General features: G+C 38.8%; 1 protein-coding gene across 10 annotated transcripts in view; it reads right to left on the bottom strand.

The window, feature by feature from the left end:
- Positions 1-18,594, bottom strand: part of SIPA1L1 (signal induced proliferation associated 1 like 1) — a 219,324-nt gene that overhangs the window by 141,653 nt on the left and 59,077 nt on the right. For 7 of the 10 annotated variants that reach the window (XM_063331426.1, XM_063331427.1, XM_063331432.1 and 4 more), the window contains one exon: positions 8,095-8,191. The exons of 2 other annotated variants lie outside the window; for them this stretch is intronic. The gene's annotated coding sequence lies outside the window, so the exon portion shown is untranslated. Of the gene's footprint in view, positions 1-3,778; positions 3,850-8,094; positions 8,192-18,594 lie in introns of all 10 variants that reach the window. One more of the 10 variants, XM_063331428.1, reaches the window with a different exon arrangement.

Below are 18,594 nucleotides of genomic sequence, written 5' to 3'. Positions count from 1 at the left end.
TTATTTGGTGAACACAGAGTAACAGTAAAAAAAGGTAATAAAAATGCAGCAGGCACGCCTTTGGATATGTAAGCACAGGTATTATTCATCTGGGGTAAGCATAGGAAAGTTTAAGCCCTAACCATGAATGCAGGGGCCCAAAACTTGGAAGATTTTACATGCTGCAATGATTCACAGCTCTAAAGCACCCACCGTTAGGTGACTGTACCAAACAGATAGTCAAATCTGATAAGCAGACCCATTACCAGTACTACCTGGCATTTCTCAATTCCTTGCAGAATTCATTACACTGAAGACCACGAAGATATCTGTATCCATCAATTTATACTCCAACTCTCATCAACAAAAAAAAAAAGCCCATAACAACAAAACCCACCCACAGACAGCATTAGGAATTATTCTGGAAAGAACGCTGGTCCTTTATCATACCACTGTATAAAATTTCTACCTTCATTACCAACTGCAATTCTGTTCTTCCCAATTAAAGATATTGCAGAATTAGAACGGATAAGAGAAAGGCAACAAAGAATAAAATTTCCCTGATTCAGAAAGTCCAGAGCTAGAAGTCACCAGACTACAAGTTAAGACTACAGCTGCAAACCTGTCCTAGATTCCTCCATTTACATCTGTTGCTGTGCCCTCTGAGGCAGCACCACTCAGCCAGAGAGAACTTTGATTTCAACAAATACAGTAAGCTAACTGTAACGTTGGATTTCTGGATGAAAGACAACAGCTAAGATTTCAATGTATGAGAAAATGCAACCAACTTGTCCAAATATTTAACCTGCTCTTTTGAATATCTTTACAGTATCTATAAAGATCATCATGAGCCTCAACATTCTTTTCTACATTTTAATAAAAGCGAAGCTAAAAAAAAAATCCCAATTAGCCTTTACTAATGAAGAAATGACAACTGCTTTGCAGAATAATCCAAGAGAGTGTGCTTGGCCCACAACTTAATTCCACAGCAAAATTATATCTACCTTTACCTGCTCTTCTCTTTCAAGTTTTCGGTCATACCAAATCTACCTTTGCTTCCCTTTTATAGTCAAGGACAGATGCAAGGAGCAAAGATTTGCAAGGAACACACGTCTGTCTCCCCTTCACTCCCTCACAGCCAAGCATGTAAACACTTAAAGAATGCTATAAACTTGTGATTCTAAATTAATCCCAGCTGGGAAGGTGCTCAGGCCCCAGTCATTTTGGAGCTCATCCTCATCCCAAACAACCTCCTCCCAAGAGCCAATTATTTTCAGAGAAGAGAGGCTAAGGCGGAGTTACCCCTTCTCAGAGGAAGGAAGGGTGCGCTGGTTCCCAAATTCAACCTTTCTGCTCAGCCAGCCTCTGCAAAGAGCTCCAGCACTGGTGCCAGAAGGAAGGAAAAGAGAGATAAAAAGAGGTGGTTTTGCTGAAGAAAATACATGCCTAAAAGCAGTAGAGAAAATAAAGGAAAGAACAACAGAATAAGAGAAGAAGAAAATGCACAAATAAAAGAAATATAAAACTTAAATTGGAGTTTAAACAATGATAATTCAGTGCTTCCTCATCTCCCAGAAAGTCATATCTGTACTACTACATATACATGCACACACTTATAGCACCTCTGGGCTATGAGCTTTACAAACACATTACCAACAGTGCAGCAGCACGAAGAAGCAGTGGCTCTGCCCCTAAGGTATGAAGAAATCAAGGTATCAAGAAATCAAGAAATTGGAGCCATGTTACACCAATACTGACAAGTCTGGTTTAAAAAAAAAAAAAAAAACAAAGAAAAAAAATGTTGTCTTTTCCAGTTGTTCTTGTCACAGCTACCTAACCAGAAGCTTCCAAACAATTTCAAATGTGTGGGACCAAGTAAACAGGTTGACCCAAACAACAGATGAGGAAACAGCTTTCCTGCCTTTATTTTGTGTGCTTACGGAGTGGAGGAACTAAAGGCACCAAAGCCTGGACAGGCCAGCACTGCTCTAAACACATCCCAGAGTTGTTGACACGTCCAGACACTCAGCCATCCTCACGCACTCTGTGAAGGTTTGCACACACACAAAACACCCAACAGCAATGAAACCAAAAAAAAAATCCACCACACCACATCACAATTTAATTTTATCCAAGCAATTTCTCAACTTTAAAAGACTTTGCCAGCCTAGGTTTCACAGTTTAGAGAAAATTCTCCACTTGTATATATCTAAATATACATAGATCCAAAAATTTAATGAGAAATGTCACTCCTCCCTCTTTCTATTCCTACAGAAGACGTAACAGGCATGGGAGAGGTTGCAGCTCAAGCACATGTTAAGACTTTCAGCCTACTCCTGTAAAAAGGCCACATATAAAGCCGAAGCTGAGTATTCAGCTACGCTGATGAGTTAGAAAATTGTTTGCAACTTCTGCAAATTATAAGCTTCCTTTGTTTAAAAAGATACAATTATTTACATATGTTGAAAAAGACTGAGAAAAATAAGGTATTACTGGTATTACAGGTCAATATAATAAATAGCATAGCTTCAAGGTACCAAAGAACCATATCAAGTCTTCAAATATGGAAATGATGGTATGAACTAATGAAGATTACATATATTCATATAACAACATATAACAAGGCACAGAGACCAACATGCTAAAAACCCCTATACCAATTAAGATTAACAGGAAGCACTGTTGATTAATTGCATAACTACTAATGTGAAAGCTATACAGCATCACACACATTATGATATGTATATACATGTATGCTATGTTATATACATAAAAAGACATGACTAATGCCTCATGCTGATGGGATCTGTAAAGCTAGCATCTACTGTGTAGTAGACACTGATCTTTATCTTTCATCAAATGGAGCAGAGTTAAGTTGTGGTCTTGCATTATGCATAAGCAGTGAATACAATTAGACTGAAAAGTAAGCTGATCTTCTCTGATCTCAAGTGGAAAGCATGAACTCTGATCTTCACAGGTGACAGCTTTGTGCATTACTCCAGTTTACTAGTTAGCCTCCTTGAATCTGCATACGCAATGGAAAACTCAGAACACATTGCTGTGGCTAATCTTATGCAATACACTAATGCATAAACAAGCATGAATATCAAATAAGAGAGCACAGCAGTTATGTTACTTTGTTTGGCACAGAGAAACTGCAATTAGTTCTTTATTTTACAGTTCAAGAAGGATGCTGAAAAGCTGGAGGAAAAAAATTAAAATGCCTATAGGAAGAACACAGAGAGGAAGAGAAGGAAGGAATTTGATCTCTCATCAAGCTGAGAGATAAAAGAACCACCAGTGACTGGAAACTACACATAAATAAAATCAGGCTAGAAATGAAGATTCTTTTGTTTTCAGATAGATGGAATCATTTACGTATTGCTCATTTCCAAATTCCTAGAAATCTTTTCACTGAAACTGGATGCTTCCCAAATAAATGTTATATTTCATCTTTGTGTATTTGTTCTGAAGCAGGAATTTAGGAAATCTAATACTCAGTGCAGTTGTAGTTGCACATGTTCTCAAAACACTTAACAAAGAAACCAAACATTTTCCATCTACAGATAAAAAAGCAGAGAAATAACACCGGTAGTCAAGGGCAGCACAGGAACAAAGTTCACAGTTCCCAATTCCAATTATGCTATTCTACAGACCCTTCTGTTGGGTTTTTGTTTTTTGGTTGGTTTCGAGGGGGTTTTGGAGAGGAGGTGGGGGGTGCTGCTGGGTGATTTTTTGTTTTGTGGGTTTGTTGGTTGTTTTTTGTTTTTGTTTTTTTTAATTCAGTCTGTGAACTTACTTTTTTTCCTTCTTCACAGATTCCACTTCTGTTCTGTGTCTCAGATTTAATAGCCAATTCTTATTGCTAACCTGCAAAAATGAAGAATATTTTACCTGCAGAAATCTGTTGCTATTTAAGTTGAAGCAGAGCACGTAGTACTTTAGTAATACGCAAGCTGAGCCATGCAGAAACTCAAAATACCAGGGTTGCTCATTCTTCATCAGCCAATCTCACAAAATGTTACAGGATCAACTACAGAAATCATCTTGTTTGTTAAGCAGTGTACACTTGTAATCGTATTTAGTACTAAGCATATAGTTACTAGGTCTAAGTTATACTACATTCCACATTTTAAAGGTAGAAGTAAGAAAAATTCATCCACAGAATAACATACGTATTTAATCTACTAACAGCTCTCCACATTTATGCAAACTACAGAACTCAATAATATGAGTTTTACAAAACCCACTCAATTTCCAAGGCACAGGATTGCAGTGATTAAGCATCCAGACTCCCTGACAGCCTCAAATAGGTTATGCTAAAATCCATGCTGTTAAATCCTTACAATCTTTTTTAATCCAGGCAAGCTAGATTAAAGCTAACTTGGGTGTGCCTAACCATTTTGAGATCAGGAAGTTTGCAGACATAGCATATGTACTCTCATTCTTGGCCTGCCTAGTCAACAGCTGCCTGTAACAGCAAAGAAAGTGAATTGTTACAATCCATACCACTAAGTCGTCAGTCATTCTGGACTAACAGAAAACTGCAATCAAAGCATAAAACCCTCGCCAGTTTACAGGTAGCCAAAAATTAATGGGATCCAGGCTTTTCTCTTTTCATTCACTCATATACGCTTGGTTTCTGAATATACAATTCTTTTGGTATCATACACAATGAAATGAAGGTGAGGCTTTTCTCATTAACACCTGTTTCTTATTACAATGGACATATTTAGCTATTAAGAACATTATCCAGTTTTGTTGAATGCTGCAGTTGCAATTCTCCAGTTCTACAGTACATTAAATAATCTTCCAACTATCACATGCCAACTTCTGGTAATTCACTGCACTGTTTTTAAACACAGAAAAGGTAAAAACATACTAAGCGCTTTCCATTTCTTTTCCATTTAAAGATAGTAACTGTAGTTATCATTGCAATACCACAGTACATAACCATTACAGAAGGCAACTGTTAACTTGTGAACATACCCGCATCAATGAGAGTATCTAATACCCCTATTCCGTTTGTGTCTCAGGTGCACTGTGTGCACAGGTACATGGATGCACACAAAATACGTACATGCACTCCCCAAGCAACACTTAAGGAGGCCAAGACCGTAAGCACTAATTGCAGGGGGTTTTCCCTAACTTTCTTCAGATTCCTCAGGGAAACAGCTTGAAGTACAGACCTACACAATGCTAATAACAGAAACTATTTGTATAATCACCAACTAAACCTTGGGGAAATTTCTGGAAAAAGAATAAATATGAAAACCTGCAAAACTTAAGAAAGGAACACAACACTGTACACCTCCTCCTGGCCATTCAGAGAAACGGTACCCAAACAGCTGCCGTCTCCCATTACAGGGAACACAGCACTATGTACCCTTAAGCGCATCTCTGTGAAAGAGCAAGGATCTCGGAGGCAAAACCTTTCCCACCCTAACCCACCTTGCGCAACCAGACCATATTATCAGTGATAAATGAAGCCACGGGGCTTCAACCTGTCAAAAGGAAAAGAATAGCACAGGTAAAACCAGCAGTTTTAAATGCTATCCTACAAAATATAACTTTGAATATCGGCATCAGCCACTCAGGCACAGGGACCAACCTTCCTCTTCCTTCCCCCCAGGCCTCATCTTTATTTTAAGTCCAGGACAAAGAGAAATAAGCAGTTTCAGGCTAAGTTGTATGCAGAATTTTACAAGTTTTATTCTGTCCATATCAACAGAAGAATGTGGGGAATCTAACAAAACTAAGTTTATGGTGCTGAATGTCTTGCACCTAAATATCTTTACAAATCCAATTAGATACCATGTAAGCAAAAATCAGCTTTATTGGAGCACGTTACTGTTTCAAAAAAGCTACCTGTTATCACGGATATGCTTTACTAAAAAGTTTAATTCCCAACTGTAAGACTTTTCCATGAATTTCAGTAAACGAGACTGGATCTATGGGACCATGAGCTTATGAGCTCATAAACAACCAGAACTGTTACTAGTGCAACAAATGAAGTTTTAAATACAACTTTGTAGACATAGACTTGTTACAAGCTGGAATTTAACGATTTTAAAAAAATTCCACTGGGAAACAATTTCCATTAGTGAACAAAAATTCCACGTGTATAATAAAAAGGAACTTACACTCTTCAGTACGTATTTCAGTGGTATAACATGGTGACGCCATCACTGGCAAAATTAGTTTAATTACTTGGATGTTATTTATAAAAAGTATATGACAGAAAAACAAACTGTGGAATCCAAACATAACAAGGTGGAAAAACCATTCACTTACTTTCCACTAGTAAGTTAAATGAATAGCCAAGAGATTGCGTTTACTTCATCACTCAAGACAGCCCTTTTTCACTCACTGTCCATGCCCCACTAAAGAGTGTTCAGGATCAAAATGTGTCTCTTGAGACCACAAACTTCGAAAACAAAACAAAATAAAATTTTGTATGGTGTGGTGGGAAAGAGACGGACGCAACATTTTCTCCTCTATCTGTAACTTTGAGAGCTACATATCAAAGAAAATCACAATAATGACTCTGTGTAAAAAGATGGTGCCAACTGAAAAGGTAAGATGATTCCAGGGGAAAGATAAAATAATAAAAACAGCCTTTTCCAAGGGCTCCTCTAGAGCCACGAGGAAACATGTTTGTTTCCAATATATATGTCCTCTGAAGGAAATGTTTTCTTGCTACAACAAATCAAACCTCAGAGGCTAAGCAGTCCTCCACCAACACAATGCACTTTTGCTGACAGATTTCAGAAGAACAGATGTAAATTGACACTTTCGATACAACAACATTGTCCAAAACAAGTGCAGCAACAACTACAGGGCAGATCCTCTCAAATAAGAAACCTATTTGTTTCTTTAGACATCCCCCAGACTGTTGAACCAACGTTACAAGGGAGGGCTTTTTCTTTAATAGCAACTTTTATTACACCACTTGTCACTTCCAGAGTGGATTTCCTTTGCATACCTTACACCTATAGCTTTCAAAATGTGTTAATAAACAGATCAAAGTCTACTCAGTGGAGGGAGCTGTGTTTCTGCTGCCTGGTTGCAAATCAGTTTAAACTGATCTAAGTTCATGTCTCAATGCTGTTCTCCCTGCAGTCCTTACCAAGTATTCTGGTCACCTCCATTCAGGCAGTGCTATGGCTTACACAACACATTGAGTTAATTCAGGAAGTCAATTTGTCTGTAAAGAAATCCATTCCTGCCCATCTTTGCAAAACCAACACCAGTGCTCCCCATCCCTCCTCCCTCCATCCCCCAAAGTCACACACAGCAATTTTCCAACCTTCTTGCACAAGATCATTACACACCTGCAAAGGACTTGCATTTGATACAAGGCAGAAGCCAAAGCTGCGCAGGCAGATCCGCAGTATCTCACGCTTGCAGTGTACCTTTTATCTTTTAACAAACTCCCTAAAAGTAGATTATATTTCTCTGTGAAAGGATAGATCATGTACTAAACGCCAGTAGAATCAGGCACATTCAGAATAATCATCCCCTTTCTTCCTTACAACACGAGTTTAGTTTCACAAGTAGATTAAAAGAAACCACCTACAAGAACTACTGTGTTTTAGAAAACGTGACAAAACCAGGCATTCTGTCACATCCTGAACAGAGTCCAACCTGCTTTTACGAACACTTCTACAAATACCTAGTAGAAATTCCCTGGAGGTGTTCAAGGCCAGGCTGGATGGGGCTTTGAGCAGCCTGGTCTAGTGGGAGGTGTCCCTGCCCATGGCAGGGGGGTTGGAACTAGATGATCTTTAAGGTCCCTTCCAACCCAAACCATTCTGTGATTCTGTGTGAAAGGGGATGAGGGAGTAGCCGTCTAGTCCCCTTTCATCTCTCCCTCCTGAAAAAAGCTCTCACGTATAGAGGACACATTCAGCAACAGACTGGGACACAGTCTGGCACTCGGAGGGCAGCCAGCCTACCCAGGTAAACCATCCTGCTGGAGACCACCCCCTATATATTCTGTAAAACACTAACGTGCTATCAGCAGTCACTAAGCCAACAATAATTTTGTGGCAACTAGCACCACTCCAAAGGGTGACTGTCAAACGATACAGAAAGTGGTGCTTGCTCTCTTACCTATTCAAATTCCTGAGAAGGCAGGCACATGCAGCTTTAGCAAAAACTCCTGGTGGCTGTCACGACCAGATTCAGATGAATCATAGCACGGTGAAACCTAGAAGCAGAAAGACCGTGGGTATGAACAAAATTTGACTGGGAAACAAACGGGTCAAGTCTTTTTCAAAAGGTAAAGGGTATTGTGGAAATTGTGCTTGTAAGAAGCCAAAAGCAACAATGAAGACTTAATAAAACCATGAACCTATGAAGTTTTTGCAGCTAACTTACTCATCTGAGAGAGCCTGCATGAGAAGTTTTCCACTATAACAATCCCAACCCTTCTGTTATCACCCTTTCTCTGAACCAAGTCATTTTCTTCCAGAACACATTCTGCCAGGCATTTGGAGATTCCGTTTGGTTACACCTGAAATAAAGGGTACATTTCGCAGTGCTGTGGCCCACTTCTTTCCTCACTACTCAACATAAAGCCACACATGTCAAACACAAAGGAGAGCAGGAATGGGTTTATCTAAGTTACCAACTGCCGTCCTCTAAGAAGTCTCCAACTTGAAAAAAGTTTCAGAGCTGGTCCTTCCTATTTACCAGGTCCTGTAACGAAATCTGTATTGTTTCAGCATTAGCTTAAACATCTGACCTCTGTCTATTGCTACAGAAGGCTTACATCTGTATATGACAGGCGCCCTCTAAAATTAGACCAGGCAAACAGATGTAACCATGGAGATTTATGCTGGAGTCCCGAGAACTCTGCAGAGGCACAAGCTGGAGGCAGAGCACACACCACCGATGAATTTTTGTCCTTCTCTACTCCCACCAAGCTCACGTGTTAGAGGAGATATGCAGTGAATCATATCAACGAGACAGATTAAAACCCAATTCTAAATAAGGAGACTGGAGAAGACCTAGATCATTTCTTCAACCTGGTTTTCCCCAATCCAGTTCACCGCATGGCTACACAAGCACTTGTGCTGACATGAGGCAGAAAAGGCACGGGACAGGATAAGCAGACGAGGATGGCTGCTTTCAGCCACAATGCCAGCTTAACCTGCACATAAAACCATGGTACAAGCACTGATTATTTTATAATAATGATCTCTGAAATTTGATAGGCTGATAAGCAAATAATTTTAAGTCACTCATTGCTATTCTCCCAACAGTTATTTCTAGGTAGAGTTGAATGAAGTTTGAATACTTGGTGGCAAGAACATTAGCATCAACCAAATTCTTTAAGAAGTGCCAGACAACATTATCAACAGAGCTCAAGTAAGTAAGTACTGCTATCTTCCTTTAAGCTATTAAAAATAAAGATTTCAGGCTTATTTACAAAATATTGTGTGAAATTAAGACCTTGGAAAAAAAAATGAGAGGCATCATCAAAAAAGCTGCAGTACCTGAAAAAGTTGTCATCAAATGCAGCAAAAGCAGCTTCCAAAAGGCAGAGAGAACTAAATTCATGTTTAAAAAGGTAACATTCCAGGAAGAACTGTATTTTAACTTTCATATTACCAATAAACTGAGCCTGTCTCTTTCAAGTAGAATCCCATTCTAATTTTGGGGTAGAGAAGTTCAATTATAACTCAGTCAAATGAAGCAAGCAAAAGGTTTAAAATCTACCTGTTTGTGATTGCTACTGACATTTTGGCAAGTCGTATGGGCAGCAAGTAAATAAATAATTTCCACAGATGGTGGCCTTCTGGTCAAGACATATTTTCCTTGTTTTATTTAAGGTGAAATTCTTCACCTATTCAAGCATTACTGAGATGCATCGTAATTCTAACCCAGAACTCTCCATTTTCTTTGGTGTTAAATTATAGACAAGCTATGTAAAGTCAACTTTTTTTTTGTGAAAGATTGCCTGTGAAGCTCCATTGTGATTGGGAAGGCCGCCTACACAGCAGAGAGAGTGAGAAAAAACACACTTGCAGAGCTGAAAAAACATTGGTGTAGGCGTACCTAAGGGGGGGAGGGAAGAAAGAACTTGGTTCTGCTGAAAAAGGCTATTTTCTTACATCACCCTTGAAATCTAAAATGTGTTACTTGAAGAGAATTGAACGTTTTGTTTGCTACTTTCCAGATGTCTGTATGCAGTACTACAAGCAACATGAGGAAACCTTGCAGATCCATCCCCCTGATTTCAGAATCCATCACCTACCCAAGGAATGCTTCACTTCCCCACTTCTCTGCCGCATCCTGCAGAAGCTACTCTCACAGAGCAGCAAGTCACCTGCAGAACAGCAGTTCAAAGCTTTAAAAGCCTTGTATAATTAATAACATTAGGAAGTACTGAAATTGTAGCCAAAGCCTTTTCAAAAAAAGGAGAAAGAGAATGCTCTCTATAAACATTAAGAATAACTAGCATTTATTCTCAGCAGAATCTAACAGTACTTGAAAATGCTGAAAAAATAGCTACAAGAAGTTCAGATGTTTTTTTCTTATAGATGCTTAAAAAAAAAAAAACAACAAACAAAACAACAAAAAAAAAAACCAAAAGATTTTCCTCCCAAGCCTGCACAGACTTCACTCCATTCATCTCCCAAGAAAAGTAAGCAGGCCTTTTGGGATGCCCTTTTAATCAGTGGAAAATATCCTTCTCAGTTTTCCTTAGGAAGGCGATACACATTATTATTTCTAAATAAAGTAGTCTACATAAAGTGTTCTTGTGCCATCATAAAGCTATGAAAATATTTTTAATAGGCCTGTCTTTCCCTTCATAATGAAAACAAAGGCTTTTGACACACATGTGTTAGCTGATTATTACTGTAATTACTAACAGAGGAATGAAGACAGCCAGGACAAGTTTCACCAATGAACTTCAACAAACATGAGATGATGCACTGCAGGGAAAAGAAGATGCTGCTGCACCCATGGCGTTGGACACCAGCCTGCAACCTATTTTGCGAACCCCAGTCACAAGGAGATGGGACTTCAGCACCTAATTCCCTTGCGTGTTCAGGCTGGTATTTTTAAAGCCCTGTGCCTAGCAGGTGAGTGAATTCCTGCACCCACAGTATGCTGCCACAACGGAGAACAGCCCACAGAGCAGTACTGCTGGAAGGACACCTCCAACCACAGCTTTCACAGGGCTCTTAGTTTCATCTCCAGCCAAACATATGCTGTCACTGAAGATGCTGAATGCCAGAAACTGATAAAAAACATTACTACAAAGTAAACTCCATGCTTAAACATCTTCTCAACTATATGACTGCTAAGCACTAATGGCTATTACTCCTACACATCAGAAACACAGGTAAGACTGGGTTTTAAAAAGCACCAACCCAGCTAACTTGCACAAACCTATATGGCAAGCAATGGCAGCACACTTAGAAATCACAGCTAAGCTCCCAAAATTACTCTTAAAACACAAGACAGTTGCTCCTGAAACTCGCTGAGGCACAAATTCTTCTGGGTCAGAAAGGCAGGAAAGGATAAGTATGAAAGGGAAGTATAAAACTCAGCAGCAGCAAAACCTCCAGAAAAAAGGAGGATCTGGAACAATGAATATGAAATAGTGAAAAACACAGAAGCAAGAAAAGAAGCAAGGCGATGTAGAAACAGGTACAAAAGAGTCTACAAGAAGTAGTACAAATTGAAATCCCTTATTCTAGGAAAATTGGAGTCATTCATTATAAAAGAAGGTATACAGACTCCTATTAAATTTTGAAGTTATAGCCATCTTGACTTTCACCCTGTTGAATAGTGAAATGCTATTTATGACCCATTAATAAAGTCTCTCTACATACTAATACATGTATAATTCTAATAACCCAAAAAACGCATGAAAATACTACACAACAAATGAATCACATACATAGAATTTGCATCCTAATAAAGCATATCCTTTCATGTTCGGCTTGTCAAGCTAAAGAACATTTGCTTCAAGAGTTACTGCCAGAATAATCTGATCTCTTGTATTCTTCCATAAATTTCACTTTTAGGTAAAATTAAGTTTTATTTCTTCTTAGCGAGAACAGAACAGCTCAAGGTAGTTTGGAAGGCTACCTTTTACTGTCAAACTCTAAAACCTCCAGTCAGACTAAGGCTATTAGGAAAGAAAAAACCCTAGAAGAGCACGGAGGGCTGTCAGGAGATTCTCTGTTGCTGCTAACATCAAAATTCAAAGAGAATATTTACCTTTTCCTTTTCAGACACTAAACCTTCATGAATTTCTCAGAGATAAGCTACTAACAAGGAAGAAAGCTGAACTAGTGAAACCTTTTTACCTTCTCATACCTTTTTGTAAAATAGTAGTATGGAAAAAGAGATCTGAAATTGAATTATACTTCAATTTTTGAATTAAGGGAGATTCAGCTCAGACAGGGGGGCGCGTCTGGATTTTCTCATTTTGTGTTGGTTTTTTTGCTCTCATCAAGGATAAGCTAGAAGTTTGATGCAGATTTACAGCATGAGACAAATTCAAATACCTTTGACATCGTAATTACACAGTATCAATCAAAATTAGTAACATTGCACTTAATTTATTAACTCTTTTGCTCCCCTGTCAACAGGAGTCAATTACTGTAATACTTAACATTTTTCTCAAAAGGGGTAATTGAATAAGATTTCATTTACTTTCATTTCACCTAAAAAGGCTTCTTCTGATGTTCACATCATCATTTTAGTGCAGTAAGCCATAACCTTTCCTTATTATTCAAAACTAGCACGGCTTACGCACTTTCACACTGAGGCCAGTTTTTCTAGCCACGCAGCATATGACTGTAATGGCATATAAATGGCTTTATGTTTACCTTTAATATGATTCCACATCCTGTAAGTAAAATACCTGTACCAAGAAGATACTGCTGACTGGGAAAAGCTTCTCATCCATGAGCTAATGCTTTTGTCCAGTGCTGAACTAACCGAAGTGAAACATCAGAGAATTTATAGAGCACAACCATGAAAATGTGAACTTCGGAGTTATTCCTGGCAACAGTAAGCACTTTACAGTAAGGAATGCAAATACTTAAGTTCGAAATGGAGAAAACCAACAACAAATGCAGACAAAGTCCACTTCCCCCCTCCCCCCTTACAGAAAGTAGTGACCCATCCTTTTTGCTGTCCAATATTCCTTCTTTAAAAGTTATGTTTTTCTCTTCGGAAAAGTTCTTTTATTGTTTGTTTTTCAGCCTAGCTCTCTGTCACAGCTAAGCTATAAGACGACCGCATTTTCTACCATCGAAGAAGTTACTGCTGTCAAGCAAAGAACTAATAATCTGTGTATGGCAGAAAATACTGGAGGAGCAAGGATAAAGGGCAAATTTAGCAAAGAATATTCAAATTCACAATTTGAAAGCTCAATCTTTTTCTATTCCCTTCCCTGTTTCATATGTAATTTCAATCTATTTGACTGCTGTTAAAAGAAATGAAAAACTGAGCTGGCGTCTTGACTGACTTCTGCATTTGGAATTTTAAAGCTGCCTGTCATTGGAAACAGAGGAAGCATCATAGAGGATATGCCGCTGCTAGGAAGCTTTCCACTGATAAGGGTTCACAGTGCTTTGCAGATAAGGTAAATATCATTAAACCAAATACAAATAAAGGGAAATCAAGGCAAAAGAAAGAAAAGTTGTTGTTCAAGGTCATCCAGCAGCCAATTGTCAGTCAGAAGTATTACTCTTCCAACTTCTAGCCAATGGCCACAACAACTTCTCTTTATATGAAGGCTTTCATCAGCACTTTGATGAACTGATAATACACAAAATGTAAGCAACGATACATTTGCTAGACAAATTAGACGCCCTAAACAAGAAGGCAGAGAACTGCCTAACAGTGCACAAACTAAAAGCCATGAAGCGCCGTTACTGAAGGGCACTTGCACACACTGATCCAGTGGGTTTCCATTGGCCTGTACCAACATCTGTCAACAAACAAAACATGAAATCAAAGTTCCCCAGTCTTTCAAAATATACTGGCATATTGCAGAAACTCCACTCTTTTACCCTTTACCACAAAAGGTGTTTAAGCCAGGAATATCCAAATGCAGATTTTGGTTAACTGCATATGTTCTGTGAGCACCACTTCTCTAAGCCTCCAATCCCCCCTTCACAGCACAACAGAAATGTACACCATACCTCTGCTACAAAAGGAAGCTTCACAATAAAAGTTGTATCGATGTATACTGCCCATAAAATTCATTAAAAGAGGCATTAACTACATCACTATATTTTCAAAAAATCCAAGAGCATATGAAAAATTCCACTCCATTGAGAATTTATTCAGTCTTCAAAAGCTTTGAAACGGTGTCAAACTGAAAATCAGAGTCATCTCTAAGAAGTTTCACACTCCATAAATCATATCTTCTTCTATTCCTAATTTAAAATTCAACTATGATAAAAAGACAATTCTTCAGCTAGAAAGTTTTTTGCATATGTAACCAAACTTCTGCTTTCCTATGTTACCAGCCTTTCTTCAAGGAAAAGAACACATTCATCCATGCCACCTTTCGGATTAAGAGGAACTCATTATTTCCATCTTACTGAAGAAGAGAAAAGTAATTCAAGGTATTCTCCCCTCCTGCACGCAAGGTTTCCATTTTCAGTGCAGAAGTCCCTGTTTTGCTTGCATTTCATGGGAACTGATAATGCATTCTTCCATAAAACACAAGCACGCTATGTCTCCACCCCCATTTGACTCACATGGCAGACCTGGTAATTTCCATTAGAGTGGGGGTTTCTCTGCCCATTCAAGGAGCTTCACACTCTTTGCCAGGTTAAGATAAAATTTAAAAGGGTTCTTTGCCTGTTTTCCCAGGAAAATTACAAACGGTTTTGTACTCTTCTCAGTAGATAGCTCATTTATCCGCATTTCAAGATACACTGTTCTGTAAACAATAGTTCACAGTCTTATCCTCTTGGTCACGCAACTCTTCAGGAAACAAAACCAGCATTTTTCTGTCTGTTTAGACAGCATCAATATTATTACAGCTTACATAAAAAAGTTTTGTAAAGAAATTATTGAAAACAGGCACAGTCTAGTGATCTGACCACAAGTCTAACAGCTCTGCATAATTCAAATAAGCAATTTTACTTGTCTGTTCTGCAATTTTCCCATTAATGAAAATAATATTTACTTCACAGGGGTCAGAATGATTAATTTCCATGAAGAGCTTGAATCTAAAACAGAGGGTAATTTGATAGATCTCTGAGGAGAGTGGGTGAAGGAAAAACAAATTAGATTTTATATTCATTTTCAAATGAGGAAAATATTTGAGTTGCAGCACAACCAGCTACTTTTGCATTTCCAAGAATATTAGCAAAATTACACACAATAAAGAAAATTCAATGCTAATGTAACTTGTCTCATCAAACTACATAGAATCATAGAATTGTTAGGGTTTGGAAGGGACCTTAAAGATCATCTAGTTCCAACCCCCCTGCCCTGGGCAGGGACACCTCCCACTAGACCAGGCTGCTCAAAGCCCCATCCAGCCTGGCCTTGAACACTTCCAGGGATGGGGCTTCCACCACCTCTCTGGGCAACCTGTGCCAGTGTCTCACCACCCTCATGGTGAAGAACTTCTTCCTAACGTCCAGTCTGAATCGACCCATCTCTAGTTTTAATCCATTCCCTCTAGTCCTGCCATTGCCCGACATTCTAAAAAGTCCCTTCACCAGCTTCCTTGTAGGCCCCCTTAAGATACTGGTAGGCCACTATAAGGTCTCCCTGGAGCCTTCTCTTCTCCAGACTGTACAACCCCAGCTCTCTCAGTCCGTCCTCATAGCAGAGGTGCTCCAGCCTTCTGTGTCCAGCTATGAACAGAGGCAGACTCTTCAACAACAGATTTTTATCTGAACAGAAGTTTTGGAATCTGCCATCATTCTTGTCCATTCCAAAGTTGCCACAGTTTCACTAGTAAAATGAGATTTAATATTTTGGGAACACAGTGCCCACGGGAAGGAAGGGAAGAGAGTTACAGAACACTCTGAACATACTACTTTTAATAACCCAAACCAAAAGAGAAATACAAGAAAGTACCTCATGAATCCAGAGACCATTAATATAGCTAACTATTAAGGACTCATGAAAGTCTATGCCCAGCTTCAACTGCCCAACTCAAGGCCAGAAAAACTACCCAGTCCAGAGTGTACTACATAATTATTCAAACACTATTCTTAAGGTGGTCTCACTATTACAGAACCATTTGCACCCAAGCTGACCAGATATAGCTGAGAATCTGGTTCACACCTTTTCTTCTGTTGTTAAAAATAAAGTGATTTTGAATGCCTGGCGCTCAGCATAGGCTTCTCTTACTTGTCAGGAAACATACAGAAGCATGAATTCACAAATATGAACTTTTCATGCTTTTTTTTTGTGCAAGAAGCACTAAGAAATTACTTCAGGCAGATTACTTTGTGTATTTTAAATTAATTTCTGGAGTATGTTTGACAGATACTCAAAAATCTTAAGAAAAACTGCCTTTGTCAAAGCAATTATGGCCAGAGTGTCATAGGATACATACCACCTTGACACAGACCCTGATACTGGATGCATCATCATTAAAAGTACCACGGTCAGAAGGTAAATAAATAATTACAAGATTTAAGATTGAACCCAAGTTAGGGGATGTGTACAGAAGGAAGATAGGATTTTTTGCTATTATTCTTGGCAGAGGTAGGGAGCTAAAATACCTTATTTGTTTATCTACAAGTGCTAGAGTTAAAACACTTTGTAACTAACACCCTTGGATACAGAGAAAAATCCATTGTTGAGCAACTCACGATCTCAACAGGAATACCAAAAAGCTAGACACAAATTGAGATTTTACACCTCAGTGAGTATTCATTAGTACTGGGGCAAAAACATAACCTAGATGTAGAAGAGAAGCAAAATAGTGACTTAATGTAATGCCGTAGCATAAAGGTGATAATGTAGATTTTGTTGCAGTTTTTGTTTCTTTAAATGCAGAAAACTGAGTTTATTTTTACTTTACAAACAGATACTCTAAGGAAAGGTTCACGAATGTTAGTAACTGCAAACCTGCAGCATCAGGCCAATGTAATTCATCAGTAGTTACCAAAATTGCAGAAGCTAAAAAAGGCGTGGGGGGAGGCGTAACACTGGCAATTAGAGAGGCCAGTAAATAATTTAATATCCACCACCCCCCACCCCCCCCGCTCCCCAAGCCACAGAAACCCTGTGGAAGCAGCATGACACCTCCACCAGCAGCAGCACTCCTCCAGGAGGCAGCCACTGTGCTCTTGGCAGCTCATCTCAGCCTCAGCAGAAGCACCCTACTCGCCCACCACCCAGAAGCACCCGCTATCCATGTCTGTTTCTTAATCAAATACACTGTGTACACCAGAGATTTACATTAAAGAGAAGAAAAATCTCTAATCTTATGCCAGACTAAAAAATTCAAATATAAAAGAATTAGTAACATAAGCACAAAACCTCTACCCATGACTAATGATCATTTCTTTTTCAGCAATTTCACAATCTAAATAGCATCTTGTGCTCTAGTCCATTTGAGTCATTGTCCATCACAGTCAAGAATACAGAGGAACAAATCAATTCTTCACCTGCTTCCTTATATCCTTTAGGGCAGAACATGACTACTCTTCTAAATAAAAGCCTTGAGAAAAGCCTGTTGCAGTGATTCATTCAAATAAACATGCCTGCAAAGGTTTACATTCCACCAGCTGAATGTAAAAATAAAAAGTGACCATAAATCTTGAGGGAAAAAATTAACAGACTGTTCTTTAGCTTTTCATAAAAATATCTGTCTGTTCCTATCAGACAACTGAAGTGTTGCACAGCTCAGTGAGCTGTACTAACAGGAGAGCTAGAAATCAGCTCTATTAGCTAGATGTTATGGACTCCACAACACATGTTGTTCCTTTGAATGCGTACAAGTATTTAGTAAGAAAAAAATATGGTTATTCTCTTAAATAAGAACAAACTCAGTGACAAGTAATCACTCTGAGATACTGTCCACATTATTCCTATCTAGGAAAAAAAACTTGCATGGATGCCTGCAGTCAAAACCAGCAAATTTTATTTAAAATTTTTAAATTTCAAGATTAGCTTAAAAATGTACTGTCTTCATAACACACAAAACTTCAAACTGTTCCACAAATAGGAAAATACTTTAGAGAAAAGACCATCTCAGCTGCATTGTGGCTATTTGAATTAACCACCAGCAGATTATTCCTCCCCCTCCCCCGCCCATGTATATAAGATTATTATATGATCCTTAACGTCCACTGGCAGTGTCTATGAAGAGCCTAAGGCAGGCCTTAAATGATTGCACCCAATCCTAACAACATGACAGTGGCATCACTACAAATGCATGATGGTTAGCTCCTGATGGGATTAGGAAAAGCATGGGAAAGAAAACATCAGTAATGCATCACATGGAATTCAAACAATCTAGAGCAGGGACGTGGGGCACAAGCAAACTTTAACAAATCCTGCTTATAAAAAACCAGACATACCATAAGCGGCAGCTGAGTTCAGAAACATCCTACTAAGGCCATACGGGGCCAGTCCAACCCATTATAAAGCATG

The sequence above is a fragment of the Chroicocephalus ridibundus genome, chromosome 4, assembly GCF_963924245.1.
Source record: "Chroicocephalus ridibundus chromosome 4, bChrRid1.1, whole genome shotgun sequence".
Taxonomy (NCBI): Eukaryota; Metazoa; Chordata; class Aves; order Charadriiformes; family Laridae; genus Chroicocephalus; species Chroicocephalus ridibundus.
This window is presented reverse-complemented; position numbering and strand designations above follow the sequence as displayed.